At 45.2% G+C, this 16806-nt stretch overlaps 1 protein-coding gene across 2 annotated transcripts in view; it reads right to left on the reverse strand.

Annotated features, from left to right (window-relative positions):
• Positions 1–15047, reverse strand: part of SNCAIP (synuclein alpha interacting protein) — a 118632-nt gene extending 103585 nt beyond the window's left edge. For both annotated transcript variants that reach the window (XM_060280139.1, XM_035099666.2), the window contains exon 1: positions 14610–15047. The gene's annotated coding sequence lies outside the window, so the exon portion shown is untranslated. The remainder of the gene's footprint in view (positions 1–14609) is intronic.
• Positions 15048–16806: the final 1759 nt, after the last annotated feature.

Genomic DNA, 16806 nt, shown 5'->3' on the forward strand with positions numbered 1-16806 from the left:
ACTCTATTTATTTTCCCCGATTTGGACTATAAAACGGTTATTTTCTAGAGTCAAAATGAGAGTAACCCTAAACATTTTATTTTATTTTAGAAAAAAAAGCACTGCACACAGCAATTAACAAATTCAATAGCCAGCTGAGGAACTCATTGTATTCACAGAAAAAACCCACCCACCTACCAAGTCAGCTTGACAGATCTTTCTTGAAAAACTAGTATTTGCCTTTCAAGGGAAGGTCCTTAGAGTGGAGTCAAGATGGACCTTCCTTGGCAAGGAGTTTCTGAGCCTGAGTGGGAGCAGCCACTAGCACCCCTTCTCCAATTCTAACTGTAATTGATTTTTATGTAATAGGTGTGTTGTAATTGCACCCCCATTCTGGGATCCACTGTGATGGCAGGTGGGTTTTAAAATATTCTTAATAAATGCTAACTAAAGCACTCCCTTCCCCACATCCTATAGAGATAGAGATCTTCCTCTCCTACAAGAGTCCAACAGCTATCATTATACACTTCTGAGGTGTGACATTTAGTTTGGCTCCTAGTTTATGAAAGCTTGTCACATGTGAAGTCCTAAACTATAGGAAATATTTGGGCTCTCATATGACACTGTGCAGATAAGTTTTCGTGTTGGTTTCAAATATGGTTGTGACTATTGCTTGATTTTACTGTTTTATCTTTTGTAAACCTCTTTGAGTGGGTTTTTTTTTACTATCAAGTGGTGTATAAATTTGTCACAAAAACCCCCCAAAATAAATAAAATGTTATTTTAATTCCACATACGCTGCCAATTTCAGATTCTTCCCTTCCCAAGTAGACTCAGACTAGCATTTTTCCACAGCATGAGATCTGTGGCGCTGTGGTTAAACCACTGAGCCTAGGGCTTGCTGATCAGAAGGTCGGCGGTTCGAATCCCTGCGACGGGGTGAGCTCCCGTCGCTCGGTCCCAGCTCCTGCCAACCTAGCAGTTCGAAAGCACATCAAAGTGCAAGTAGATAAATAGGAACCGCTACAGCGGGAAGATAAACGGCGTTTCCATGTGCTGCTCTGGTTTGCCAGAAGTGGCTTTGTCATGCTGGCCACATGACCTGGAAGCTGTACGCCGGCTCCCTCGGCCAATAATGCGAGATGAGCGCGCAACCCCAGAGTCGGTCACGACTGGACCTAATGGTCAGGGGTCCCTTTACCTTTACCTTTAAAGGCATAGCACACAACAGCTCTAAAGCTATCATGCTTTAAGCACAACATAAGATAAGGCCATAATTAAAACAGGTTGGCCTCATCTCTGGGCATAGTTCTCTATGGATCATGTTGTAAAGTGACTAAAACACCAACTATCAAAAAAAATCTTTCACAGAGTAGAATAAATTACTAAAACATGCACACGACCTCCCCGCTCAGCAAGCTTAACCTTTTAATCCACCTTTTAATGGCACATCATACCTACAGCCTATTAATTAAAATATTTGACAGATTTTGGACAATAATACAGCAAGATTATTAATCTTCCATGAACTTGTTCTCTTCTTCTGACAAACGTAAAATTCCTATATCGTAATTTGCATCTTAAAAGATCTCCACATACTTCTTGAGCTAACTTAGTATATAATGTCCCTGAGAATTGGATTTCTTTAAATCCTGAATCTCAAAATTGTCAGGGGAGATAAGAGGCAGGAGTAGAAGACTGGTTGGAATTTAGCCTGTTAGGTTATCTTGAAGTAATGTGCTTAGGACCAGAGCCCACTTCAAGCTCAAAAGGGAATCGCTGTGTTGCTAATTTACCGCTTACTTCAGCCGCTCCAGTCTTGTTCTGTGTTGCATCCCTCTTCTTCAGAGACTTCAGATTGTCCTCCTAGCTGTGACCTGTTTTGGAGGGAGTTTTGAGCCTGCCTCCTCTCCTAGTCCATGCTGTGCTCTGTGGATTATTTCCCTAAACTAGATCTATCTTTTCCTCCCTTAGTGGCTCTGAGTCAACAGCAGCTTATCCCAGTCTCAGTTCCTGGTAATGCCACCCAACTATTCCTGGCTTGGCCTTCACACATGCAAATAGCTTATATATATATATATTATGGAAAGAGTGAGGATAGCGACCACTTGAAAAGCTCTTGTTTTCCACTGGGAATCCTTCGTGCTTTGATGACTTCTGATTGCTCAACTCTCATTAATTTGAGTATATATTGTGGATACCAACAAAGATTCCACTGCGCTGAGTTTATACTGTGCTTGAACTGTGAGGGTTCCGTAATGTACATTTGCTTACATTTGGTCTAATCCTTCAATGTGATACTGCCTACTCAAGCACTTTTTTGTGTGTTTTACAGCCTTCAGCCCTAATCGTAAAGAGATGCTAAGGCATATAAATCCCACTCATTCCACTGGAATGAGAGTTGTTGTTTCTAAACTTCTTGCTGCTTTTTGTGTGTGGTGCAAATTGGAATAAGGTCATCAGCAGCACATATGCCTGGCACTTGTACCCTAAACCTGCTTATGAACATATGCCAAAATGAATGCAATTCATTTAAGGTTACCTTAGTCACCACAGTGACAGCACTGTGCAGTTATTTTAATTTTGATCTGCCCTGTTTCTAAAGGTTAAAAAAAAGGGAAAGGCAACAACATTTCTATAAATTCCATTAGCACTTTCATCATGCTGACAAATTAATCTTGGACATCCAGAGCCACTCCAAAAGTAATTCTCACTGGGATCTCACTTTCATGTTACACTAGCTGACTCTACCTTCTAAAAAATGTGCCACTATTTGTGAAGACAAGCTCCATTTTGTATGGAAAGTTTTATACTCCGAAATAGTATGACCTGCTTCAAAGCTCAAAAGGGGATCTGATGCACATGTGGGAGTCCCAACAAAGCTTCTCCGCTCATGGCAATATTGGGTTCATCTGTCCATAAGCATCAATTCATCCCATTACAAGCTTCACCTGATGAAATTTCCTTGTCTATACAAAGATGGAGGCGTCTAGTTTTTGTTTTAAACTGGTTGCCCTCCAAAAAACTGCACAGGCCCCACTGTGATAACAGAGCAGTGAGTTATTGGCTTCTAAGGTGGCCATCAACCCACTTGACCTACAAGCTCCACTACAATGTCAGGGACTCGTCTATACATCTGCAAATAAAACATTTTAAATGTGTTGCAAAGTGCAATATACAAATGTGACACTGGATGGCAACAGCGAGCTATGCCAAATTCAATGTATTATTCAAAACTTTTTTTTAAAAAAAAAGCATTTTCACAGCGTTTCTTTTAATATGTGTGTAGATTCCACCAAGGAAAGACCAGCTAACAGTTACAAAAGAAATGGGAAGAGTCCTAGAGGTTGAGCACATGACTGAAAAAAGTAACCATAGCATTAGACACTGATAATACACTTTAAGCCTCAAATCCTATCCAGGGGTCAGCAAACTTTTTCAGCATGGGGCTGGTCCACTGTCCCTCAGACCTTGGGGGGGGGGCCTGGACTATATTTTTTTTGGGGGGGTCAACAAATTCCTATGCCCCACAAATAACCCAGAGATGCATTTTAAATAAAACACACATTCTACTCATGTAAAAACACCAGGCAGGCCCCACAAATAACCCAGATATGCATTTTAAATAAAAGGACACATTCTACTCATGTAAAAACATGCTGATTCCCAGACCGTCCGCGAGCCAGATTTAGAAGGTGATTGGGCCAGATCTGGCCCCCAGGCCTTAGTTTGCCTACCCATGCTATACACACTGTCAAGAGATTGCAGCACATAGCACCAATCTCTGCGCTGCCCCTTTAATACCCCTACTAGGCACTGAGGTGGACAGACTGGGAACAGTGGAGAGGTGTGACATGAGAGGTACAGACTCAATAAGAGGAAGTCGGCAGAATAAAAGGGAAGCTGCTGACACAGGTCGTGCACAAAGGGACTGGGAGCCTGGAACTGTGGAAGATAGAAGATAGGGAGGCAATGAAAACAGCTGCATCATAAAGGAGATGGTGGCTTGAAGCAGGCAAAAGGCAGAGTACAGGATATGGGGCTTGCAAGCCTGGTGGCCAACTTTGAGAGGTGCAGGAGAGGGAAAAGGCTTGAGAGGAGCCACTATGTTCAAGAAAAAGCATGACAAACACAGGATCCAGTGATAAAAAGAGTACACAGACTTTCCAGGTAAGAGACTCACCAGGGAATGGAGACGCACTCTAGGTCTCTGAAAATCTTAGGGACCCTGGGTGGAGACAGGGAACTTTTCATACACATATTTATTAGCAGTAAGTCCGGTTGAATTCCTTCTGAATATGCATGTACAGAATTGTGATGTAAAATTCTCAAAATATTTTAACCCTAAATGTTAAGAGTGTGGTTGTCTTTTTAAAACAGAACTATGTTTCAGTCCATGAATTTTAAATGTCCATGTAATTCACTTGAGTTCCACTTATAAAGCAGTAGAACCCTTATTGTTCCACAGATGCCTGCAGCCCAGCATGCATACAAAAACAACAGATTTACATGCATGCTTTGGGGGATACAACTGGTAAACTTACAATTCTTTTTTTCATTGTTTGAAATTAAAAACTGCCAAGTGCAATATAAAAACTGTCATCATGCTCTTCACACTACACTCAAAGGAATATTCAAAACAACTTGTTACTATTGTCATCCAAACAAAAGAACAGTATGTTGTGTACACCACAAGAATATCTGTAGCAAACCCATGATAGGCTAAATACAAAGTGATTGGCTTTTGGGTAATTGTAGCCATATGTTGTTGGAAATGTAACTGGTTTGAGGGTGAAATCACAATGCGCTACTTTTGAGAGGTGAGCAACTTGATAAATGACCAGCAAACATTTTATTGTTTGTACTTCTCCATTACATTAGGTTTCTGTGTAATTCTAAGTCAGAAGTATATGTTATGCATAGACTGTTGTGAACCATCCTGAGATCTTCAAATGAAAGGCGATATACACATTTAATTTAATAATAATAGTAATAATAATGCTGCATATGTTTAAACCCAACTTAGTTTGATTCGGAGTTGACCTATTGAAATCAATGGGCTTGCATTACTCAAGTGCACTGGTTATAATGGGCCTCCTGAGTAGGACTCATAGTACATTTCCGCCATGATGTACAGCTGTCAGTAAATGAGCTGCTCATGTTAATCTATTCAACAATTCGATTCTGTTCTTAGTTTTCAGTCCTCTTTGTACTTTGGAGGAACCAGTTCTATATTAATATTCTTCACACTCTGACAAAGGGATTGTCAATATTGCCAGATATTAACAACCATAATACCAAAAGGGTGTAACAGTGCATTTGTCTGCAAGATATGACGGTAGGAATCTGCAAGATATGAAGATAGGAATAATTTCTTCATCCAAAAACGATTGCTTTTTCTATGCGTGTGTGGCATATACCTCAGACACATGCATTTAACCCAACATGGAGCCAGGTCTAGAACTTGAGATCCTGCTATATGGAGAAGTAGCCTTTAAGAACAAAGATATGTGGAATAGACACAACTTGGCCCTTTGTCCATGATTAGAGGCACCACTTTCGGACTCACTTCGCTGTCAGAATCAGCTCTGGCCCCCTTTTCAACCTTTGGAGTGGACCGGAGCGAAGCCTGCTCAGTCACGGTCTGCTCCTCTGGCCCTGCCCCCCAGGCTGCCGTGGACTGGACAATTTGAAATTAGGTTTGGCAGGAAACCAGAAGACATCATGGCAACCATGGAGGGAGGTGCAGCAATGGCCAGCAGACTGGCATGGCTTCAGGAGGACAGAGGGCTACGTGCCAGGCCGCAAACCTCACCCACCGCCAGACCCGATGAGAGGGCATTGTGGAAGCATGGTAATATATTTTACAAACACCAAGCTTGCATGCATGTCCATCAGAAAATAGCACCTAAATGTGTTCCTCCTGTATTCAAGGGTGTATGTCGTGCTAAGGGAGGGGCAGTACCTCTGGCATGCAGATTGAGGACCAGTTCTGCAAGGAACTAGAGCAGGCTGTCAGAAGGGTTCCAGCCTGAAAACATCTATTGCTGCTGAAAGAGTCCAGTGCCCGTGTTGGGGACGATCATCAGACATGGGGCAACAACAGGGGCCACTTTGGTACTGGGAAAAGACCTCACGCAAGTAGTTCTCAACAGATTGCAGGCATCCCCAAACGTCGGCCCTCCAGATGCTTTGGACTACAATTCCCATCTTCCCCGACCACTGGTCCTGTTAGCTAGGGATCATTGGAGTTGTAGGCCAAAACATCTGGAGGGCCGCAGTTTGGGGATGCCTGGATTACAGTCCCTTGCTGACAGTGCTTATCCCAAATCACAATGTGGCGAACACATCTGCAAAAATGTCTGTAAACATGACGTGAAGGCTGGCAAAATTAACCCTGCCCTGTGGGAATCCCTTGCAGATGGCCGCAGTGCCTGGAGGCAGACTGTCAGGTTGTGTATCCACAGCAGTGACCAGAGGATAAAGGACCACTGGGAGGAGTGCAGAGAGAAGAAACTCCTTAGTGCACCTGTAGCAATGAAACAGGATGCCACCACTTGCCCTAGCTGCAATCAAACATGTCTTTCCTGTATTGGTCTCTACAGCCACAGCAGGTGGTATACCTCTCCAATGGTTTGACTTTATCACCAATGGCACACACTTCCATTGTCTCTCAAGACAGATGCCAATGGATTCAGGCTGTACTGTGTGGAAGAATTCAAAACATCTGAATTGGCCTAAGTCCCTTTACTTTCCACGGAAGAGTTATGCACATACTTTTCTTTCAGTGGAATCAATGGGGCTTAAAACTGATTAACTCTGGCTGGATTATGCCCTTGGATTTTTACTCCTAATGTGGCTGAAACCCAAGAATTTCAGCGTAATTATCTTGCATGAGATATAGTTGGATAAAAGCTGGAAAACCTGGCTCTTTCTAAAACATTATTAAAACAATTAGTCAACAATTCCAAGTCAAAGTTAGCATCAAAGAGCTATACTCCGACCAACCCTAACACAGAACTCACACACATAGAAATTAAGATAATGATTCCAAAGCGGTTTCATTTTGTCTTCATGACTGTCACTTGATGGGCATTAATTTCATTCTGGGAATAATTGGTCATGGGAGATAAACTAAATCACAGCCATGGATGATTGGATGGCTGCCTTTCCCTTTCCCCTTCCCCTTCCTAGTGAAAGAGTGTAACAGCTTTTTCCAAGAACAGAGAATGAATATCGCACACCCACACCCAAAGGATATCAGTTTATTCAACCTTAGGGTGTATCTAGGCAAAGCCGTTTTTCATGCAATCTGCTGCTGGTTTTTTGTACAAGGAGCGGGTGCAGTTTGCAACACAACTCCAGCTCCCCCCCCCCAAACAAGCAAGGGTCTGCATCTTATTAAAAAGATGTTAGCTTTCACACTATTGGTTTGAAGATAAATTTTTATTCCTCCTGGCTGCTGGTTTGTCTCTCTTCTTTTGACCACTGGAATCTAATTTTCTTATTATACACATAAAGGATTTATGCAATTTTACACATGTACCTATTCACCTTATTACTTTGTTTTGTTTGACTACCACTAACTCAGTTAATATAGTGTTTAACTATTTCTTATGAAAGACAGATTAGCACATTGCATTAGCAGCTTACAGCTTTTTCTTTTGTCAAGCAAATTGCTTATTCATGATAGCAGTGTGATGTGTAAGCCAGGAGAATTTAGCTTAATAGTGCTTAGCTGATTCCTAACCACTCAACATCTATACAGTAGTACCTTGGTTGTTGAACGCCTTGCGACTCAAATGTTTTGGCTCCCATATGCCATAAAGTAAACCCAGAAGTGAGCGTTCTGGTTTGTGAACGTTCTTTGGAACCCAAACGTCCAACGCGGCTTCTGCAGCTTCCGATTGAGTGCAGAAAGCTCCTGCAGCCAATCAAAAGCCGCGCCTTGGTTTTTGAATGTTTTCGGAAGTGAAACGGACCTCCGGAATGGATCCGTTCAAGAACCACAAGGTACAACTGTATCTGGAAATAAGACTCCTCCAAATAAAACATAACACCACAAGCTGTCAAGGAATTTCTGATTCTATCTAACTTTCTTTTAAATCAGAACCAGTGAAGGCAGTGAAGGTACTGTGTGAGTGTCTGGAAGGGGCTGGAAGATGGATGGCGGCTAACAGATTGAGGTTGAATCCTAACAAGACAGAAGTACTGTTTTGGGGGGATGGGGGGCAGGCTGGCGTGGGGGACTCCCTGGTCCTGAATGGGGTAACTGTGCCCCTGAAGGACCAGGTGCGCAGCCTGGGAGTCATTTTGGACTCACGCTGTCCATGGAGGCGCAGGTTAATTCTGTGTCCAGGGCAGCTGTTTATCAGCTCCATCTGGTACGCAGGCTGAGACTCTACCTGCCCACAGACTGTCTCGCCAGTGGTGCATGCTCTAGTACAGTAGTAATCTCCCGCTTGGACTACTGCAATGCGCTCTACGTGGGGCTACCTTTGAAGGTGACCCAGAAACTACAACTAACCCAGAATGCGGCAGCTAGACTGGTGACTGGGAGTGGCCACCAAGACCATATAACACTGGTCCCGAAAGACCTAAATTGGCTCTCAGTACGTTTCCAAGCACAATTCAAAGTATTGGTGCTGACCTTTAAAGCCCTAAATGGCCTTGGCCCAGTATACCTGAAGGAGCGTCTCCACCCCCATCGTTCAGCCCAGACACTGAGGTCCAGCTCCGAGGGCCTTGTGGCGGTTCCCTCACTGTGAGAATTGAGGTTGCAGGGAACCAAGCAGAGGGCCTTCTCGGTAGTGGCGCCCGCCCTGTGGAACACCCTCCCATCAGATGTCAAGGGAACAAACAACTACCTGACTTTTAGAAGACATCCGAAGGCAGCCCTGTTTAGGGAAGTTTTTAATGTTTGATTCGATTTTTAATATTCTGCTGGGAGCTGCCCAAAGTAGGTGGATGGGTGGGGTATAATTAATTAATTAATGTCTGTTCCCTATTCTACATATGCAATCTGCACAACTTTAATGATCAGGATCTATGAATTTTGGTTGGCTTGCCATCATTGCTGCCTGTTTCCCAAGGAGAAAGGTGAGGCCTTGACTGTGACATATCACTGACATTGGGGCCAACCCAAGCCCCTTCAAAGCCTAGCAAAACTCAGGCAGTATGGCCCATCCTTCTCCACATATTTGTGTGGTTTCCTGTTGTGTTGAACCTCAGAAAGGTTCTGAAAATAAAATAGCGAGGCATCTCACAGTTTCCCAAGCCTTTTTGAAGTCCAGGCAAGATCAAGGAAAGACCCCACCCCACCCTTCTGCTGGCTTCGGGAAAGGGCTGGGGCTCTCGCAAGACTAAAAGATGTGAATTGGCAGACATATTTGTGGCTCTATGATAAAAGTGCTTTTGCTGATAGTGCTGAGGAGTATTTGCATTTTTTGAACATTCAGTACATTCTATCTTACACCAGGAAATATGGTATTTCCTTCAGATACAACATTTGTTGGTGGAATGTAGATGTAAGACAAGTATGTATACCCTACTGGATATATCTTTATTATATAATTAACAAGACTGGACAGAACTAAGTTCCTGTTACCTGTTTTAATTACTTGATGGTTTGCCATGCCAAGTCTGAAATATTTCAATCATTTCTATTTTAGGTTTTAATATTATTTTTTAGTACTCCATGCACCTTGCTGTGCAATTAATGTGATTTTTTAAGATAGTGCAAGCATGTCATTCCATTGTGCACTATTAAACTGTATAACTCAGGCCTTGTTCTTCTATAATGTGGAAGTTGCTTGAGTGCTTCTGAGTGGCAATGGATCAAGTCAACAGGCTTATGATGTATGAGAGTCACAATATTATTTAAGTAACACTGATCACAGAGTTTCCATGCCACTAGGAAAGATTGGCACAGAGTGTGGAGTGAGTTGACAGGTTATTCAATGTGGTACAAGTTTTTCATGTTATAGCTACCACCTGGACTGAATGATCTGCATTTAGGGCAGCGTCAATATTTCAGGCTGAATTTAAATGTGTGTGTGTACACACACACACACTTAACACACACACCGGACCTCTAAAAATAGCATCCTATTGCTGCTAAATTATAATGTAATGGTTAAAGCATAGCTGGGCCACCTTCATAGTGACGGAGAGGCCATAAGTCATGTTCATTAAATAATTCACACTGCATCAATAGGAGTATAGCATCTAGATCAAGGGAAGTAATAGTACCACTGTATTCTGCTCTGGTCAGACCTCACCTGGAGTACTGTGTCCAGTTCTGGGCACCACAGTTCAAGAAGCATACTGACAAGCTGGAACGTGTCCAGAGGAGGGCAACCAAAATGGTCAAAGGCCTGGAAACAATGCCTTATGAGGAACGGCTTAGGGAGCTGGGTATGTTTAGCCTGGAGAAGAGAAGGTTAATGGGTGATATGATAGCCATGTTCAAATATATAAAAGGAGGTCATATAGAGGAGGGTGAAAGGTTGCTTTCTGCTGCTCCAGAGAAGCGGACACGGAGCAATGGATTCAAACTACAAGAAAGAAGATTCCACCTAAACTTTAGGAAGAACTTCCTGACAGTAAGAGCTGTTCGACAGTGGAATTTGCTGCCAAGAAGTGTGGTGGAGTCTCCTTCTTTGGAGGTCTTTAAGCAGAGGCTTGTCAAGAATGCTTTGATGGTGTTTCCTGCTTGGCAGGGGGTTGGACTGGATGGCCCTTGTGGTCTCTTCCAACTCTATGATTCTATGATTCATACTATTTTTTGTTAAACCTGTATCTTGTTTTCTTCCAAGAAGTTCAGCATGTTGTTTAATAATAATACATAACCTTGTCTAAGATTAATAATTCTTAAGCTCACATTCAGCATTATGCTCACTTTCAGCAAGCCAGGGAATCAACAGGTGGTGGGAAAAGTTAGGATTGTGCCTGCCCCACCCTGACCGCCTCACAATTTTGGTAAGACGTAGATGTGTTGCATAGACATACACTAGCAGGTGGATCATTGATGTTTGTTGGAAGAGAAAGGGGAAAGGGTAAGGTGGCAGGGAGGCCAGCATGGTGTCCCACCAACAGAGCCAACCTGGTGCTCCTAATGGTGTTTGCATTGCACCAACCACCCTACCACTTTGCTTGTCTTCCTCCTAGCAAGCAACAGCAACCCACCTTCCAGGAAGCTAAAGTAGAAGTTCTGCCCCACCCAGCAAGCTGCTTCTGTAGGAATTCTGTCCTTCAAAATCAGAAGTAATGGTTAAGGATGGTATCCAACTAAACAGTTCTGCTAGTCAGTGTAAGCACTTTTGGCTGCACAATGAAACTTTCCCTCCCTTTCCCCTCCCTGTTCATCTCCACATCAATCTGCTCCAGAGGTTGGGGGAAACCCCAGAACCTATTTAGGAAGCATGAGGGGGCATCCGGGGAGAGGAGAGGAAGAGGGCAGTCAAAAATGTTTTCACAAGCAGAACTGTTTAGCTGGACACTACCCTGGGTGAACACATAAAACTTGATGTGCAGAAATGCAGTGTAGAACTTGCATCAAAAACATTGCATCACAATGGTTGGAACATTCCTTCCAACTCTATGATTATGTGATTCTATCTATGACCATAGAGTCCAGGAGTGAGAAAGGCCAACACTCTCTGCCTGACTGTGGCTTTACCCAGTTTGCTAAACTTATGTTTAGGGTAGGGTTTCCCAAACTTGGGTCTCCAGCTGTTTATGGATTACAACTCCCACCCTCCCTAGCTAGCAGGAACAGTGTCAGGGATGATTGGAATTGTAGTCCAAAAACAGCTTGGGATCCAAGTTTGGGAAACTTAGGTTTAGGGCTATACAGTCATACCTTGGATTGCGTCTGCTGCAGGTTGCGTCTTTTCGGGTTACGGACGCGCTGAACCCAGAAGTCCCAGAACGGGTTACTTCCGGGTTTGGTGCGTCCGTAACCCGCGCGCATGCGCAGAAGTGCAAAATTGTGCTTTGCGCATGCGCAGACACAACAAATGATTTCATGCGCCTGCACAGACGTGGGCAATCGCAACCCACAACCTGAGGTACCACTGTTGTGATTTGTCAATCTGATCATGAAGGATCGTCATACTAGATTGGATTTGTACATTATGTAGAGTAGCAGCCTATACTATGAAAAGCTTCCCTACAGCCAACAACTACTAAACATTAACCTAAATGCATCTAATATCATAAATGCATCTAATATCAATGATGAAACATGATACATATCGGTACTTCTGTATATAACTAAACTAGTTAACTCATGTAAGTGACGCATGCTGCATGCTAGACTAGAGGAAGGCAAGAAAGCCCCTCAGATTTGTCTAAAAACTCTTGATTCCAAAACCAGTAATAATTTAGACCCTGAACATGAAGAAAACTCCATCCAAAGCAAGCACTAAACTCTGTATACTCGAATTCAGACTCTTTCATTCAGGATTAATTAGGAATACAGTAGTTATCTTCTTTGGCTCTGTGATGATGATCACAAATACAGATTAGATTACTTCTCAACTATAGTATCAACCATAACCTGGAAGACCAATGTCTTCGACTATACAGTATTCTTTAAGTATGACAGGAGCGTAGAAGTGTATAAAATGACAACTAACCTGCTGAACACATCCAATTTCTGTTCTAAATGGCATAAAGGTGTTATTTTGCTTCCTGACATTTGAGAATTCACTGCTGACTCCTTAATGTGTAGGACTTTTCACTCCAGTGGAAACATGAGCAGAAATACACTGAGTTCCTATGTAGATTACAAGTCATAGATTGAACTGGAATCTAAAAAGTAGTGCTTCACTGAGACATAGCTGTAATCCTGTACTCTCTGTTACACACTGTCTCACAGAAGTCAAAAAGGAACTAGGCACCAGGCTATAACTGAGATTTTCCACCAATATATTGTTACAAGTAATGACAACAGGAAATCTATTTCCAAGTCTCTTTTTAATTCTGAGATGTGCAAGCTGAATTCATGCATCATGTAAAGTGATTTTCCCATACGGGATGCCTGGCTCAGAACAGAGAATATTGGCTAGGCTTCATATTTCACAGAGAAATTGAAATGAAATGAATTTTACAGTGGCACTTTACATCTGACATCATGCATGTGGTTAATTTTTTTTTACTAATAAAGCCATCCATATCCAGTCCAGATCTCTTTAAGGAAAATGCTACACTGGGCTTTTATTCTTTAGAAACCTGAACACTCCTATTCTTTGAAGGATACCTGTCAACCACAGGCTGATTAGGTCCTTGTTGCTCACGTCAGAAACCCAGCAAGCAGAAAACGACATCAGGGCAATGGCACCCCCTTCTCACCAGCTATCCTCATGCAAGCAAAACGCACAACAGGAAAAACCAATTATATCTGAGGGTTTTGCCGAAGTAACATTGGAAATTGTCAACAATGGTTATTTCTGAAGGCTCCCTCTTCGCTGCACACAAGAGTTCAGCAGAGAATGCTCACATTTCCTGTGGAAACTAGTTTTGCTGCTGTCGCCGGTGACATCCCACCGATTCTTTTCCTTTATATGATTTTTTTAAAGCAAAAAGCAAAATAAAACATGGCATTTTTACAACGGCCACAATGAAATGTTTGCCACTCTCATCACCTTGCAGACATTTTTTTTAAAAAAAATCACCACCAGGGAGGAAAGGTGTGTGTGTTTGAGAGAGAGAGAGAGAGAGAGAGAGAGAGAGAGAGAGGTAGAGGCTGCAGAGAGGTAGAGATTTCAGCAGAGGCTGCAGGAACATAGAAGCTCTTGCCCCCACATCATGGTGCCTTGGAGATGTCAAGAGTTTATAAAACGGAGGTGGGAAGTAGTGAGCACTTCCACCTCTCTGTGTGTTTTCTCTCCCTCCATTGATATATCCCTTAGTTCTTGATGTCATCCGATCCACGCGCATTCAAAAGCATCTCGAGACCCTTAGCGAGTGGATGACTGCGCGATGCTTGCGATTACAGACACAGTCACACCTCTCTCCGGGGTGTGTGTGTGTCAACTTCAATAAATAAGGGGGGGGGTGTTTCCAGGTAAAGCCCGCCCCATACCATCGTTCACGTGACACTCTTTGAATGGCAATGCCCATCAACTTTGGGGTGGCCCTGGCCAATATTGTATGGGGTGGAGGGGGGAGCCTAAAGAACCTCGGCCCCTAGGAGTTGGCTCTCCCGTACATCCCCGCCCCCTCTCTCTCCTGCACCCTTCTCCATCCCTGGCTTCCTCGGCGCGCGTGGGGTGTCAGTCCCGCGACGGGGATCCTGTTTCACGCCTCGTGGGCAGGGAACTCGGCGGGGAGCAGGCGGCGAAAGAAGCGCCAGAGTCTAGAGGCGGCCAACACGAGGGACCTGCTGCTCTTGCCGCTTCGCTCCTCTCCCAGCGAAACCCTTTCCCGCGAAGGAGAAGCTCTTTCCCTCGGACCCTCGAAGGCGGCCGAGAAGGCGGAGGGCGTCCCGAGCCAGCCGGGCTCGCCTTCTGCGCCTCAAGCGACTCGGAGGGGGGCGGGACCCTGGGCGCAAACTTGTGGCTTCCCTCCGCTCCAGCCCTCCCGCTCTTCTCCCCCCAGGCGGAGGAATAACTACTTGCACTCACCCAGCCCGGTCGCGGCTCTCGGGTCTCCCTCCGCCGACGCCTCCGGGGACTCCTGCTCGCTCGCTCGTTCACTCTCCTCTCTCCACTCCTGCCTTCCCGCTGTCTGGCTCCGGCAGCGCAACGACGCGGCCCCGCGCGGGCTTGGCGGGACGCGAGCGCCGGCTTCTCCAGGCTGCTTGCGTCACAATGAAGCGGAGGCCGTCCCCCCCACGCGCCGGGAATTCGGGGGGCTGTGATCGTGGCGCGGGGGAGGGAGGGGGTTTCCACGTGACTTCAAAGGAAGGCCTTGAGCCGGGGGGGGGGCGGAATGAAGGAGAAGAAGAAGGAGAAGGAGAGGAGCAGGCACGGCGAGATGGGGAAAGGTGGTCGGGATGGGAAGCGGCCGCCGCGCGCTCGCCGCTGCGTCTGGAGCTTCCCGGCTCGGCCGGCGCTGGATGCTGAAATAGCCCCTGGCAGCCCCCTCCCCCGGCCGCCCCTCGCCGGCCACGCGCTCCCAGGCTCTCCTGCTCATTCGTCTGGCGCTCGCTTTTCTCCCCCCTCCCAGTCGCCTCGCCACCCCCCCTCTCCGCGACACACGTTAGCTTTCTCTCGCTCTCTTTCGCGCAGTTGTTCTGCTGTTCTTTGGCACGCATTCCTTTGCTCTCCTTCTCCCGATTCTCTGCTTCACGCCCTCCCCCCCCCCCGTGTCATTTTTCTCTGGCAACACTTTCCATGTTTGCCCATCCGGCACACTTTCTCTCGTCTTCCCCATCCTCTCTTGTTCTGTTCACGCTCCTACCTCTTCATCCGTCTTTTCCGCCCCCACCCCGCATTTGGCTTTCTTCACCTTTTGGGGTGACTTTTCTCCAACGCCCGTAGCTAGGATTTATGGTGGGTTGGTTTTTTTTGGGGGGGGGGTCAGAACACCCACCTATCATCATCCTCTGCCTGGCTCTGTCTAGCAGATTCGGATGAAATGTCTCGACAACGGTTGTTTAGACTCATAGATTCGGAAGGTAAGATCCACTGATGGTTTGTAGTCTGCTTTCTGCCCATTCCTGGCTCAAGGCTTAAAAGGTTATAGCAGGCTACCCCAAACTTGGTACTCCAGCTGTTGTTGGATTACAACTCCCAACATCCCTAGCTAGCAGGGCCAGTGGTCAGGGATGATAGGATTTGTAATCCCCCCCCAAAAAAACACACAGCTGGAGACCCAAGTTTGGGAAACCCTGGTTGTAGCAAAACTTAGAATCATAAAGTCAGAAAGGGCCACGAGGATCACCTAGTTCAAAGTCCTGCAATGCAGGGATATGCAGCTGTCCCAGATGGGGCTCGAACCTGCAACCTTGGCATTATCAGCACATGCTCTAACAAATTGAGCTATAGTAGGTGTGAACTAGCAGCCCTAACTCAGGGGTGAAGCCATGCTGAATGAGGCCTATGGGAGCAGGAGTCCAACAACATACTTCCTTTTGACCCCAAGGGCTCAGAAAACCTTGTCAAAACCATTCTACAATTTCTACTTTTAGTTAAGTGCTTTAATTTATTTGCTTGCTTTTGTGTTTGGGGTGGGGACAGCTGCCCCCCCTGCCCCCTGACTACGCTCATGTCTATGGCAATTTGTCATTCGATTTTTCTCTTTCTCTTTAACACTCTTTCTGTTGCTCCGTCTGCTGCACACCCCTCCTCCCGTCACTAAGATTAAAATCTCAAGGAAGATGACATCTTTGTTGTTCACCTTTGTTTGTGCTGTTCTAAGGACCTGTTGGGATCTGAAATAAAGGAAGACCAATGAAGCTACAGCAGTGAAGGGAGGCGGGGAGGAAGAGGCAGCCCCTTAAAATGGGAGACACTCCCTTCAAACCTAATTAGCCAGTTTCAGCAGGATTGCCTGGGCTTTAATTAAGGACTTTGCCCTCTTCTGAGACTTGGCAGAAGTGCCCGAGGCAGGCCTCAACCGGTAGGAACAGACTGTTTTGGCCAATGTCCAAGTTACCCTTCTGCATGTGAAATGTTTGCGCTGTTACGGTTCAGGATGCTTCCACATGTCGCTATCCTTCAGGAGCAGGCTCTCATCAGCTTCACAGTGGCTCCGCTAAGATCATGCAACAATTGTCTGCATGTGTCTGGTGCAGTAGCAATGCTTGCTCCCGTGCTGCATCCAGACTTTCCACCAAATTGCCATGTTGCTTGCAGCCTTTCCCTCCGTGACCTGCTG

Source organism: Zootoca vivipara, chromosome 11 (genome assembly GCF_963506605.1).
Source record: "Zootoca vivipara chromosome 11, rZooViv1.1, whole genome shotgun sequence".
NCBI classification, from domain to species: domain Eukaryota; kingdom Metazoa; phylum Chordata; class Lepidosauria; order Squamata; family Lacertidae; genus Zootoca; species Zootoca vivipara.